Here is a 14,880-nt window from a genome sequence, read left to right as displayed (position 1 = left end):
GCACACCCCGGTGTGGGACCAAACCAGTGCTGTGGCTTCCTCCCTCACCTTTGCTTTTAGACTAGAAAGGAAGACCGTGAGAGAATTTGTCTGCGAAGTAGACAAGGCACCCAAACCCTGCTAAATCTGTTTTTCATTTTTTTTGGTGCTAGATACTTTCTGGATTTATTGTGAACAAGAGGTGGAATTAATGCCCAGGAAGTGATTCTTCTGTCCTGTGTTACACACTCCTTCAGCTCAGGAGTCCTTCATTTTACGGTAAGAAAACCTTTCTTTTTTTTTCCAAGCTGAGTTCTAAGTCCAAGTATTTAGTAATATTTAAATGAATTTTATGTAAAAGCTGTCCATTTTTCAGCTTTCAGTCAAACACAGTCTGAAGGTGTGTGAATTGCGGCCACAGTGTGAGTTTAAGGCTTTAGTGCCTAGTTCAGTGGTCTCAGAACAGAGTGCAATGTTCAAGCATTTTTAAAGACTATGACAACAATGATAACTTTACCAGTAAGGATAATCGTCATAGTTTTTCTGGGACAGTTGCAACAGTAAGTGATCTGCCTGTGGTAAAGACCAAAGAAAAAGTAGGTGTGTTCTACCTAAACTTTTTTGCAAGAAGAAGCTTTGTTCCAGGTCTCTCACTGTCCTGAAATAGTAATTTCTGAAAATAGGGGATATAAATGCAAATGTACATTTAAAAATATTGAAACAAGTGTGTGCATTAGCTGACTTCTTGCTATTGTATTATTGCTTCTGCAGTAAGTTTGCTTATGATGTAGACAGTATAATTTTATTTTGATGTATTCAAATATGCTATATTGTGTATAAGAATATAAGATTTTGTCTTCATTACCTAGTACTAAGTATGTTTTGCTTCTCTGCTCTCAGTGCTGTGGTGACCTAGTTGCACAGTTGAATTTTGTTGAAATTAATGCTGGCTAAAATAACCAATAATATTTATCCCCAAATGAATTTCTTGGGAGGGAAAAACTTAACTTTACGCTAATAGCATAGACAGATTTGTGGAATCACCACAGCAAGTTGTAAATGATGTATGAAATGAAAAATTCCTGTCATGCACAGAACGAGTACAGCCTTTGCAGTCTATGCAGTCACTGCTGTGAGAGGTTTTTTGTTCTAATACTATCTCAGATATGCCAACTTTTAATTTTAAAAAAACTCTCATGCTTGTATTTGAAAGAAGTATGTCTTTAACAGAAACAAAAAATTGTTAGAAATGATGCTGCATCACTAAATATCCTAAGGAAGTTCGCTAGGTTTTTGTACGGTTCTGTCTGAGCCTGAAGAACGTTACTTTACAGTATTACATATTGATATGATGGTGGTGAAAATGTCAACTTTCATAAAATGGAAATTCTAAAAAGCTACATGACAGGATTTGAGATCAAAAGTCCAGTGAAACTGTGTTTGAGGGGGACAGTGGATTTAGGAACTAGAGGGGAGGTGAGACTGGTATTGTTAGTTAGGAGTCCTAGTTTTGTGTGCCATACGTTTGCATAATAGACGCAGAGTTAAGGTCCCTTGGGCAGTGTCAGAGACAGAACTTTCTTTTTCTGTTTTCCTTCTAAGTCACCCTAACTTTTCTCCTGTATTTATTGACATATATCTCCTGTAGGAAAATGAGATTTAAATTAAAACTTACATACAAGCATCCAAAGTAACATTGTCCTAGTAAGTTTTGTATTTGTATTTCCAAGCCTTTGAGTTTGACTACGTTTCCTAGCATTTGAGTCTGTTATTCTGAAATGTAATTATGAAAGTTTACCTAAGGAATATGTGCATAGGAAACTACATACATATAAAATATACAGTTATGTGCACATAGTTTTAGAACTCAGTGCAAGAACTGTGCCTTGATAAGGTGGTGTTCCGATAAAAGTATTTGGTATGTTCAGAAGAGAAAGCTGGAAGTTACTTTGCTTGGAGAAATGTTTTCTTGTGATGTCCTGGAGCCAAAAAATCAAATCCTGCTTAGGCTTTTTTCTGAAAAACGTTAGCTTCTGCTTTTTTAAAAATATATGTTAATCTTACCTTCTAGCTACATCTATTTACAGTTCATTATAGGCTTGTGGTTAAAGCAGAAACTGTATGAACTATTTTTATCTAAATTAAAAAGAATCCATTAAAATTCTTTAAAACCATGAGAAATGACAGTCTAATATCAATCAGTTTCACGGTCTTTTCATTAGTGGTCTTACTGGTCATCTGGATGCTGCCTTACTGTTGAGTCTGTTTTCAGTTTTCCTATGAAATATTTCAGATAGTTGTGAAAACCTGCTATGCTTCCCACTTTCACATAGCTTAGCTATGGCAAAAATATCTAAAAATTTGGCTGTGAGAGTACATCCATGTCAAACACCAAATGCAGTTGTATTCTTAAAGACAAAAAAAACACAAAACCCAAAAAACAACACCCTAATGATGAATGTTGTTTTGCTGGATGGGAACACTCTCCCTCCCTGAAATCTTTGAAAATCTCAAAGATGCAAAAGGCTTTCTGTATCATTTATGATTCATAAGTGGATCAGTGTTATTAAAATCCACAGGAGCCCTTTGTTCATCTAGTCAAAGAGCTGCCCATCAGTCACTGTTCTGTGCAGGAGCATCCTTCTGCAGGTTTCATCTGTTTTTTTCAATAACCCCTTGGTGTAAAAAAAAAAAATCAACTAATTATGCCACTGAAGTACAAAGATTAACTCTAGAAGACTCTTGTGCCTTAGCCTTACAGACATTCCAAAAGTGATCTCTTAAGCAAAGGAAGCAGGTTACAGTACCCTTTCTGCACTGAGTATTCGCATATGTATGTCTCTAGCTCTTACCATATAATTTTGTTGTGTTTGTAAATTGCTACTGGTCAGGATTTTTGCCATTAATACTGAAAACAATTAACAATGAAAGCAAAGAAATTTAGGTTTCTTAGAAAGGAGAAAATAGCATCTGAAGAAATTGATGCACTTTCACACATCTTGCTTTGTTATTTATCTTAAAATTCATATTTCTACATTGTGTTTCTGTTCTCTAAAAACATGTAGTACCTAACAGCTTTGCTGTTCTACTGTGTTCATGCAAGCAACCTGGCTAGAAAGAAAAAGAGGTTAAAAGAAGATGGCATATAGGTGACTTTTAAAGCCAGCATCTAATTCGTTTGTTTTCATGATAGCCAGTATTGCCCTTTTTTCAGGTAGCATATTACGAAAAAATTTTTCTCGGAAAGAGTGGTTAGGCATTGGGACAGGTTGCCCAGGGAAGTGGGGGAGTCACTGTCCCTAGAGGTGCGTAAAGAAAGGGCAGGTGTGGTACTTTGGAACATGATTTAGTGGGCAATATTGGTGGTGGGTGGGTGGTTGGACTAAGTGATCATAGAGGTTTTTTACAACCTTAATGATTCCACGATTCTATGATTTTTCTTAGTTTCTAGAGCCCACCATTAAATGTATGTACTGCAAAAGAGAAGTAAGAGTCGCATGGCAATTACACAGGAGACTGTGGTAAAGTAAGCAGCAATAGCATGAATAAGAGATAATTAGGCTTTTTTTTCTTTCTGAAATTGTTTGACACAAATGGCTCTGCTTAGTTACTGTAAAGCATCTAATACTCAATCCTGAACAGGTTTTGACCAAATTTGGTTGTGTACGTTCATCTCTGAGGACCTAATAGCACTAGGAATTGTGATTTTAATTTTCTAGTATGAAAAAGTACTGTCTATAAAGGAAAACTTTTATCCTCAGTGATAGCAAATAGATTGCTTCATATTACTGTCATTTAGCTGAGCTTCTCAGAAGATGGTTCGGAACTGCCTATGGCAAAACCGAAATCCTTACATTTGTTTTAACCGAAATGGAAAGATGATAGTCTACTGCTTAATTTCTGCTTGGATTCAAATGAAGTTTGTACAAGAAGTGTGATGTGAGTAAAGAGTTTTTGTGTGCTGAAAAGAAATTTATCAGACTGGATGGAAGTTACTTTTCCCTCAAAGATCAACTTTTTTCATACTTTTTATTTGTAAGCCTTCTGTGAAAATCACTTGTAGATTTACTGAAATTGGGCTGAAGACCCAGTGCTGTGAGATGCTGATAAGAGTGAAAATTTGGGATATTAAATAGGAAGAACTGGTTGACTCTGAAGAAGTAATGAAAATTAGGTGAAATCTAATAGATTCTAGTACCTTTTGCTGTTGGCTGAAAGTATACCATTGGCTAGGGATGAGGGTGTGTTAGCTGACGGCATGACTGGGAGTCACCAACATGTGTTAGTCAACCCTAAGATATATGAAGGAAAAGTAATTCCAGAGAGGTCAGCAAAATACTGGTGCCATTGTGATAGCAACTGGTAAGAGCTCATCTATTTATGGAGGAAAAATGTAGCAATGTGAAATCAGGGCTATCTTCTAGCTGGAGAATCGTGCTCAGAGCATCTCTGCATCTAATCATTTCCCAGGGCTGTAACAATTAGCAGAGACTCAACACCTTTTTTTTCCTTAACAAGGAAAGTATGGTAGGTCATTTCTCCTAATGATGCTCTCCGAATGTGTTCGATACAAATGATTTCGTAATCTGACAAATAGGAAGAATAACATGAAGTGAAAGATTGTTTTTTTCTAATGAAGCGTGCTTGAGATTCTATTAGACTGGTAGAAGGTGTACGAAGAAAACAGCTCTTGAACTCTTTACTAAATTGATATACTAATCAGGACAACTTTTCCCAAAAGGAAAGAAGAGTCCCATTTTGCTTGGACTCTTTCCTATTTTCCTTTTTCAGAAATAGAAGATTAGGAGGTCTCTGCACCAATGTGATAAAACGTTCCCACAAAATTGTATTGTATTGTTGCCTTGAGTTGTTGGTGAAATGAAGTTGTTCGCTTTCAGTGCTACTTTGTTTTTGACCCCTTTTTGTGAATTCTCTGAGGAAAGAAACATATTCCCATCTTTTATAGTAATCAAATTTATCTGGCATCTCTCAGCCTTTTGCATTACTTATGCTACAGTTGGCCAGCCTTGGGAAGGCTTTAGCAGGTTTATTTATTTATTGTTCTAAAGTGAAGGTTTTTGACTTGAGGTCCCCATATAATCCTAGGGGATTTTAAGAGAGAAACTGAAAGTGCTTTCTGCCATTATTTTTATATAGTTATCTGTGAAACTATAAAACAAAACAAAGCACACAAAAAAACACAACCCAAAAACCAAACAAAACCCATGTGTCCACTCCCCCTGCCCAAACATTCAGGGAGAAGGGGAAAAAACTTCCTTATCTGAGTTGTGCTGTAAATGTTTTCATTTGGCTGTGCGGGGGTCAGAGAAGCTGATGTCACTGCATTTAATTTCAGTGAGAAAGAAATAGAAGTGTTTCATAATTGTTTGTTAATGAAATTTCTTAAACATGTTTAATAGGTTTTAATGTGCCTCTGTTCTGTAAATTGCATCATAGCCTGTAAATATTAGCTAGCTGGGGCTAGCTGCTATGAGACTGGAGACACCCTTAGTCCTTCCTGAAGGGAGAGGTTTGGCCAGCCCTGTTCCGCTGGAGCCAGGCAGTTTCTGTAGTTCATGTATTCCGTGGCTTGCAGTTGTGAAAAGAGTCTTGTGAAAAAGAGCACTTTGTGAAACCTTGCTGAAAATTCAGCATAAGCAAAACTGCCCCGTGCCCTGTTGGTTGGTATCTTGGAATATCAAGATTTGAATGTATAAAGCAGAAAGCTTGAAGTGCCCCATGGCATACAACAGAGAGTAAACGGAATTGAAGTGCTGATACAGAGATGGGTAGTTTTCTGTGTAAAGGTAAAATGGCTGTTTTTGTGGCGATGATTTGACACTTGATTCTGCTGAATACAGCTGGTGGGGAAGCAGCAGAAAGGAATTGACAGTATTACGGGGGAAGGTCTATGTGAGCTGTGTGACATGGGCTTTATTGGCTGCTCCAACAGAGAACTGCTTGCTGCACATCTTCTCACAGAAGGCGTGAGATAAGCTACAATTAGATAATTAGTCCTGAAAAGTGTAGTTGTTTAGTAGTTTAACATTACTGTAAATCTTATTTGTGGAAATACATAGGAGTGCATCCCATTTTGGGTATTTTGACTCTTTCTCCATGTGCCTACAATCTAAGGGGCTGCTTTTGCACATTGTACAATGAACAGGGCATTTTCGGTCATCACAACTTTGATCCTGATCTTCGCTAGATTTAAAAACCCGCACAGCTTGTCTAAGAAGTCTCAAATATTTAACTCATCTTTGGAACAGTTTGGAAGATATGACCCACAGTACCGCTGTTATATTATACAACACAGGGTTCACTTAGAAAACACGTTGCAGTAATATTAAGTTGAAATGGAAATTGAAGACAGGAGATTCAAATGTAAGACAGGCTGTCAATCAGGAAGTCAGATTGAAGAGTATCAGTTAAAGCTTGAGAATAGTGTGTTAATATTAGTCTTATGCTACAGCTCAGTGTAGCATCACCTTACTTTTTTTTTGTGGTTTAAAATAGATTCTCCAGGCTATTCTTTAAATTAGGTTTAGTCAGAGGTAAATTATCAAAAGGCAAAGAAAAGGTAGAGCTACATAAAAACAAGATTTTTGTTGAATATGCTTAGTCTGTCTTCCCCAAACCCATTTCTTTCACTAGAATACCTATAAACCACATTTGACTTTGTAACAGCTTTTTTTAACTTCTGTTTCCATTGCTGTTTCTCATCAATTTATTTCTGTATTTTAAAAAATGAAATGTTGGTTATAAAGGAAATAAAGATGTAACGGGGTATCATCAATTATTTTGCTTTCAAATATGATTTATTTGACTAACAACCTTAAAAGCTTTGACTGATTTAATTTTATTTTATGCTTATGAAATCCACAGAAGGCTGACCTAGCCATCTTCCTCATCTTCTGCTTTGTAAGTCCCAAATGGTGTTCCCCCTCTGATTCTTTGATCCTATGATTTTAAGAGAAACAGCAATACTAAGAAAATGTTCATAATATATTTTAGATGTACATACCAATGTAGAGGGATTTTTATTGCAGGAGAAAAATCAAATCCTTGTCACCTAAACTGCTAATTATGTTTGATAAATGTATGGTATATATTTAATGCAAAGAGAATTTAGGAAATAATACACCTTGTGTAATTACAGCGACCGAGCTACTTCCATCAATCTAATTTTTCTGATTCAGGTTCATTTGCATTGCATTATTTTTATTAAATGAGCTTTCAATGGAAGTACTGCTCTCTGTCAAGAACAAGCATCAAATACTGAAATATTTCAACCTGCGTAAATGCAGTTTGCACATCACATGCATCATGCATGGCTGCTCCATGGCAGTAGAAATGCATGCGCGTTCACAACAGACATGCAAACATGCACAAATGTGGCCATTTCACATAGCTAAATGTAGCAGCTGAAAAGATGTGCCTGTACATAGCAAATTTATGTAACTTTCCATTTTTCTTTGGTTGCCTCTACGTGTAGATATGCTTGGTTGGAACTGCAACAGTTTTTTAATGTCATCCCCAGTACAGTGGAAGAATTTGGTAGAGCGGAGCGGGTTCTGCAACAGCCTTTCTTTGGGAAGCTGGTTTTAGTTCAGTATCAGCAGGTCCTAAGAAAAATTGTGCTTCCTCTTGTAGTGCTAGTCGGGCATGGTCTCAGTTGTCCTAACCTGATCTTATCCTCCTGTTCTTCTCATTTTCCAAGTAGTAATCCAATCATGTTCTGAGCACTTACAGTGAAATTGTGTGGGTTATTGTGGCTGTGTTAAAGGAATTTGCCCAGTCAACAGAGGAGGCTGTTCCCTCTCTCATATAGAGTTAAATACTTTTGTGATTGAGACAGGTGGGAAGAGAGAATATTCAAATTGTGCAACTTCACACAGTCTGCTACCTTTCTGATAGTTTTCCTCTAAACAAGAGCTGATTGTTCTGTTCCTCCCATTCACTTTTGACACAAAACTGCTGCTGCTGATCCAACATGAGACACTTGTGATCTTAATTAGTATCCCAGTAGTATCCCAGAAATGGGGTAACTGTGCAGAGATAACTATCGTATCTTTCTCCTTCTGTTCTTTTATATCTTCGCACATTTTCTGTCCTTTCCATCTGTGCAGTACTTTCGTGCTGTCACTGTTTTTCAGTGTTGGAAATCTCTTATCTTTTATTTAGTGAAAAAATAGGCTCTTTTCCTTCCTTTTCATTTTCCCCTGCCAACCAATTACTAAACTTCAACTTTAAAAAAAGACCACTCCCCCTTCCATATAGACCATATACATGTGAGTATATTCGTGTGCATTATATATAGATACACCTATGCGTGTGTGTATGTGTGTATATATATATATATATATAAAAGTAAAATCTGGGAAATGTTTCTAGTGACAATACTACTAACTGTTAGTGTGTATGTAGTCATATGTTCTAGGGAAGATGAATATAAATTTAGGTTACTGTATATACAGTTTTATTTAATAATTTTTGTATTGTTCCCTGCTCTCTTCTGTGGCTAATCTTGCCTTTGTTCCTAGAGAGTGGACTTGCTCTTAAAAACAGAACCTTGATATTACATTAATAATTTAAAGGATGAGAGTTGAAATAATTCAGAGCAAACAACATATTTCCAAACATGAATCCTTTAATGTAGTATCCAGAATTGTTCTCTGCTGTCAGTGTATGTGACGGTGCCGAGACATCCTATGCAGCCATTCAGTGTCTTTCATATGTTTTTCTTTTAAATTGAGGTTGTTTTTAGGCATCTGCCTTTTGTGTTTTACACATTTTATGTTCACTTCTAAATATTTGCACTCATATTTATAATACATTAATTTGTTAGTTGCATTAGGAAATGGTATTTTATAAAGAAGTGAAATGTTTTTAAATGTCTGTAAGAGAAGCTTGCAAATCGCACTGGATAGCAGAAGGCAGACGGGGGTGCTTATGGAGAAGGGTGAGATTGTTTTTCAATTTCAATTGATTGTCTATCAATTGTCTTTATTTCTGGTGTCTCCCAGCCATAGTGTTCGTAAGCATATAAACTTTGGAACAGTACAAAACATGTCCTTTGTTGTAGTTGTAGCATGCAGAGAAGGAATTACTTAAAGGGGGAAAGTAACAAGAAATGTTTTAGCTGGTCAGAGGCCTCCTAGCTGGAGACTGCTTATACCATGTTCTGCATCATTATCTGTTGTTCACATTTAGTTTGTGCTCCTAAAGGCAGAAGCTTCTAAACATTCATTCTTTAAATACTACCTAGCTTCCTATGTACGGCAGTAATTTTTGTTGATGAGCCTAAATTTTCAAAAAGACCACAATAAAATTGCCACTGATAGTTAGGAGAAGGAAAGAACGTGAGGTGGTTCATTTTGGCACCACGAGTCTTGTGGTACAGTACCGGTATTTGGCTGGGAGAGAGAAAGAATTGTGGAACAAGAAACACAAGTAAGAGAAATAGGAAAAAGTGGGTGAAGAGGGAGAATGCAAAGCAGCAGTATTTGAGAAATGAGTGTCCGCTGATGACATAGCTGGAGGCTATTTAAAACAAATCAAACTTACCTTTGAAATATTTGAAGCACTTGCAGTTGTCAAGATGCTCAGGGAAGTGTTTTAAGTATTCCTACATTTAAAGAAAATTAAAAGAAACTACTAATACAGTATGTCAGCTGAAAGACCAGCAGTGAGGTGTCAACTTGTGGCACTCCTGTAGCGGGATGCAGGTCTGAGAAGAAATGCAGAGACTGCACGGGGGAAGGCTGCGGGTCGTGGTTGTGTTGCTCTCCTTGAAAATAAATCAGTACATCTTTGTATCTGCAAATAACATTTTTCTGAAGGTTGCACTTAGTTACACCTACCATATCAGTGTAATAGGTTAAAATCCCGCTTTGCCCTGAATGAAAGAAATGTTGATAATATAGAAAATTTACGACTTTTCCTTGTCCTAGAAATCATTGTGACTTCTCTCAGTTACTTACTTTAAATGCGGCTCTCTAAAAGAAGAAACTTTTCCTTTAGTAGTACCAAAACCACTCAGGAGTCTTGAGCACTATAGTATTAACAGCCATTAAAGGATTGCATAGCATTTGAGAATTTGTTACAAAGTGCCTGTCGTCTGTCATTCGGAAATGCACAGGAGAATAAGAATAAAATTTGGTGTTTTAATTTGCCAGTTGACTTTGTTATCATCCAAACAGATCTGTAAATAAAGTAAAGTAAATCTTGTAAATTCTTAGTACTACCTTGATTATACATTCTTCTCAGACTTGACCCTTTTCAATGGAGAAAAGTAAAACAGTTTATTTTTTCACCATAGTTGTACTCAGTTATAGATTTGTTAAAGCTTCCACAGTTTCCTTTAAAAGGATACTGACTACAGCTTCGATTACTTCAAGGTAAGTGGGGGATATCCCATATAACTTCACTTAATGTAATGATTAATGTTAATAGATAATTTTCTCCTTAAAATAATTGCATTCATTAAGTACAATACATTGGCAAGAAAGCTGTGAACTGACTGTAAACTGTGAAGTCCCAGGACTAGTTAAAAATAATTCATCAGTTCCCTTTTTCTGTGTACCATGTGCATTAATTCTGTGGAAAACAAACAAACAAAAGTAAATAATTTCCATTAGTCTAATGGAAATAACGGGGTAACGGCACAGTTTGGTGTGTAATAATTATGTTTTATTTGGAAAATAAAATACTAGGATACTGTAAAGAACTATATATGGTTACTACTAGTGTAAACCACGATATTTATTAAAATAAGCGTTTTTCAGTTCTAAATAGTCACCAGTAATTAAAATTAATGTTAAAATTATTGCAACAATTATTGTGTTTTTTGTATGTTTGTTTTTTACGCTTAAAACAATAATTTGCAGTAGAAGATAAAATGCGGAAAATAATTCCTTGTCCCGGTCAGATGGCCTATAACTTTGAAATTTTCAGAGTTCTTAATAGCTTACAACACTTTTGCTAGCATGCATATTTGGTCATAAAATCATTACAGTTCCACTCGGCAACCTAATATATTCTCTCAGTGGTAATTAGAGTGCAAGTGTTTCAGTTCCCTACTGCATCAAACCAAGAAAGACCGCTCTGCGAACTTGTCCTTGGCAGAGGGCTGCTCCAGATATTTCACAGGAACATGTAAGAAACTCTATAAAATGCAACTAATGGATTATTTCATTGATTATAGATTTTAAGGCCAGAAGGGAGTATTAAATCATATTATGTCCTGTGTAACATATGCTATTAAAATTAGCCTACTTAATTCTCTATTAAGCCTATAAACTTGTGTTTAAACAGAGTATATACTGTACTGTTTCAATTTGCCTTCATATGGATATTTCAAGACAAGAAGATTGTCATTTCCTTACTACTCAGTCAAATATTACATTGTACACCTTTTTGTTTGCATTTGCTTAGCTTCAGCTTCCAGATGTTGGTCCTTGTTCTGGACCTTTTTGACTAGATGGAAACTTTTACTACCCAATACTTGCTTTACATGCAGATATGTTTATACCTCTATTTTCTTTTTGATAAGCTAAGTACGGATTGGCTATTACTTATTTAACTGTGTTTTTTTGGTTCGTCAGTTGGCTTTTGGTGCTGGACATCAGAGTTGTGTGCCGTATTCCTACATTGGTCTCATCAACACCATATCTAGGCATGAAATCCCTTTCCCATTCTTTGTTCCCACAAAGAGTTAGTCTCCACATTACAAAGATCTCCTGAATATTTTGTCTTCATAGTTCTGAAATCCTCTGTCTCTTTATTCCTAGGTGTAATTATTTTATATTTAAATATTGAAAAATCTGTAATATCGCAATTGGTCCTGTTTTACAGGTAGTTCATACCATGCTGAACCATGAGACCATTGCTTTCTCACGGCTCTTGCCATTCCCCAAGCTTGTGTTACCCACAAGTTTTATCAGCAGTCCTGCATACATGCTGGGAAGCATTACTTGTTGTCTTTGATTCCGCTGCAAAGAAAACTAGCTGTTTAAAAAAGGAAAATGTTTTGCAACATTAGAAAAAATAATTTGTAAGGAAATAAAACTATAAACCAGCTTTTTAGATCACCTCCAGAAAAAAAGCTTGGGAAAAATGACTTTCTCAAGTTTTGGGTGTACATTTAAAATGTGATCTGGTGATTTCATTGAATTATTTGAATTTTACTCTGAATTTGTTTGATTTTATTGTACTTGTTGAAATTTTGAACTGTATGGTATTTCTATTTACAACAGCAAATGGAAGATATCAATTATATGTTGTTAGGCTTCTACTTAAATTAGCTTATTGAGCAATTAACAAGTGTGTTAGTAGGTGATTTAACAAATGGATTAATCACTGTTAACTGCTGGTGTAGAGTCCAGAAGGCTAAAGGCACCTCATTACTTCTGCTGGTGTACGTTGTTCATGTGTATGCCTCTGATTATTAAATTACTTAGTTGAGCAAATTCTTTCATAAAATCATGTGTGAGAAAGTGTGAACAGTTGTCTTACAGTTGTTTGTTTACTTTGACCAGAAATTGTATATCTGGCAAGAGAACTCCTTCTTTCAATCCAATTTTTCAGGTTGATTAACTCTAGGTTTTACCCAGCCGATCACTAAGAAAGCAGTGTTGATTATAACCTGAATACACTATGGATTGTTTTTTTATTTGCTTGTTTTGTACTAATCCGCAGTTTAGAGAAATGAAAATTCTAAATGTCATAAAATTGCAGCTCTGTAAACATAATTGATATTGCCTTATAAATTAAAAGCTTTTATAACAGCTCTCTTATCTGACATAACAGTTTAATATCTGTATTCTGGCAAACTTTATTTCATATCTCTCTCTCTATATAAATTAACTGAAAATCCCTCTGAACTGTGTTGTTGGCTTTGGTACAGGGCATGAAATAATTTTTCCATCTTACCCCACCGTTCTCCGAAGGTCAGACTTTAAATTGGGCTGTTACTGTCTTGCTGCAGAGTTTCCAAGCTACGTTAATTTTTGGTCTGCCATTGATGGATGGAGCAGTTTGAATTCTGACATGCAGCAGCCTGACTGGAATGACCTGCAGAGGCAGATGTCAGCCTGTTATTTCATGCCCGTTTGTCAGAAAGAAAAAAACAGTGCTTTTTTTTTAAAGCAGTTCTTCTTTTATACATATAGAGTGTACTTGTAGGTAGATGTGCTTTTTGATATACATACATATAGAGAGCCATATAAAATCATATCTATATTTCTCATTCATGGAAGACCTGTTTCAGTATCTTGAGTATTTGGTGGTGACCATGGATAACACTGTGATGATTAACGTTGTTATTTTTGAGAGCAAAAAAAGGTAATATCAATTAAATTACAGTTACAAAGGAATTTTCTTTGTGATTCTACTGTTGTAAATTCATACTAAACCAGAAACATTTTATGTCTTTGCCATAGCAGTTTTCTCTGTGCATGCTTATTGGGGGTGCAGGAATACTCTTTTCATGTTAGAACAAAACTTTAATCCAAAAATGAACAGAGGGAGGGGATTTTTTCATTAAAACATAGAAATCAATGTAATGGACTAATGCAGGCAGCAAGAGCTGAAGTTTTACACATGAGACTTATATTACTCTTCGCTCAGGACAAGCAATTTGGTTGATATGAGTGGAAAAAATGGAAATAGTTAAAGAATTGAGCATCACTTTAACATTCATGGTACTGAACAGATTTTAGCAAAGCCTTAGAGTGGCTGTCTTCCCTTTCTGCCTCTGGAATACACGCCGGCTGGTCCTGACCAAATTGAGCACTAAGTTAACAGTGTCAGAAGCACTGTCCTTTAGGCTTTTCTAGGGGTGATGTCATAAAATTGAAAGAAAGGGAAAGAATGAATTCTGGGGTGATACTGTGACCTTAAAGGAATGGATAAAACTAATTTTGATAGGATCAGAATTTTATCTTGTGATCCTTGTCGTTTTGATCGTTCCCCAGTTTGGATACATTCTTTAATACTAAGCTCTGCATTGTTAATTTTAAAACTAATTCTTTGTTCCTAAAGTTTGCAGATCATTGGGAAAATACATCTAGCTAGGGAAAAGAGATGCAACAGAATTCACGTTCATGGCCTGGTTGGAATTAAGTAAGGGTTAACACATTAAGCATAAAAGTATGAAACAGTTGCAGTGCAAATTTGCAGATAATCCAAAAATTAATATCAAATAATAACGATGGGTGCAGGTCCATTTTGATACCAAATCCAAATAATTTTAAAGGTCATTTTTATCATTAATGTACATTTTAACATTTGATAATGCGAAGTTACTCCTTCCTTTAAAACAAACCAACCAACTAAAAAAAAAAAAAAAAAACACCGACAACCCAAACAACTACAATAACAAAAAAATCAAACCACAAAAATAGAAGACAAAGCCTAAGTTGTGATTGCAAGGTGTTGAACTACAATCAGGAAAGCATCAAAAAAAAGCCTCTGAAGACCACCGAGTGATTAGGGTAGATTAATAGTGAACAGAAGAATCTGGTCTCATGCTGTAGTTAAAGGAGCAATTGTAATCCTTGGCTCTATAAAAAAAAAAAAAAGGCTAATATCCAGTAGGAAAATGGAAAAATCCTTGTGTATAATATCAATAAATACAGGTTGTACGTTTTTTAGCAGAATGTGTAGACATCTGTTAAAACAGACTAGCTAAAGATCGTGTGGATTCCCTGTCACTGAATGCCTTGACTTCAAGTCCTTCCCTTGTAATGTAATTGCTGAAGTAGAAGTATGGGCTTGATGCAGAAATTATTACATGAGTTTCTCTGTCCAAAATTATGTACAAGACAATATTATAACAGTTGAGTCTCTGAAGAAACTAGGAGTCTTTAATTTCTCGTGCCTTTTAAAACAGGCAGTAAA

General features: G+C 35.8%; 1 long non-coding RNA gene across 1 annotated transcript in view; it reads left to right on the top strand.

Annotated features, from left to right (window-relative positions):
* The window catches only part of LOC118257814 (uncharacterized), a 313,651-nt gene that overhangs the window by 150,068 nt on the left and 148,703 nt on the right, over window positions 1-14,880 (top strand). The window contains exon 4 of the long non-coding RNA XR_004781709.2: window positions 153-258. This is a non-coding gene — a long non-coding RNA (uncharacterized LOC118257814). The remainder of the gene's footprint in view (window positions 1-152; window positions 259-14,880) is intronic.

Source organism: Cygnus atratus, chromosome 12 (assembly GCF_013377495.2).
Source record: "Cygnus atratus isolate AKBS03 ecotype Queensland, Australia chromosome 12, CAtr_DNAZoo_HiC_assembly, whole genome shotgun sequence".
NCBI classification, from domain to species: Eukaryota; Metazoa; Chordata; class Aves; order Anseriformes; family Anatidae; genus Cygnus; species Cygnus atratus.
Note: the sequence above shows the minus strand (reverse complement) of the source record. Positions and strands in the feature narration are given on the sequence as shown.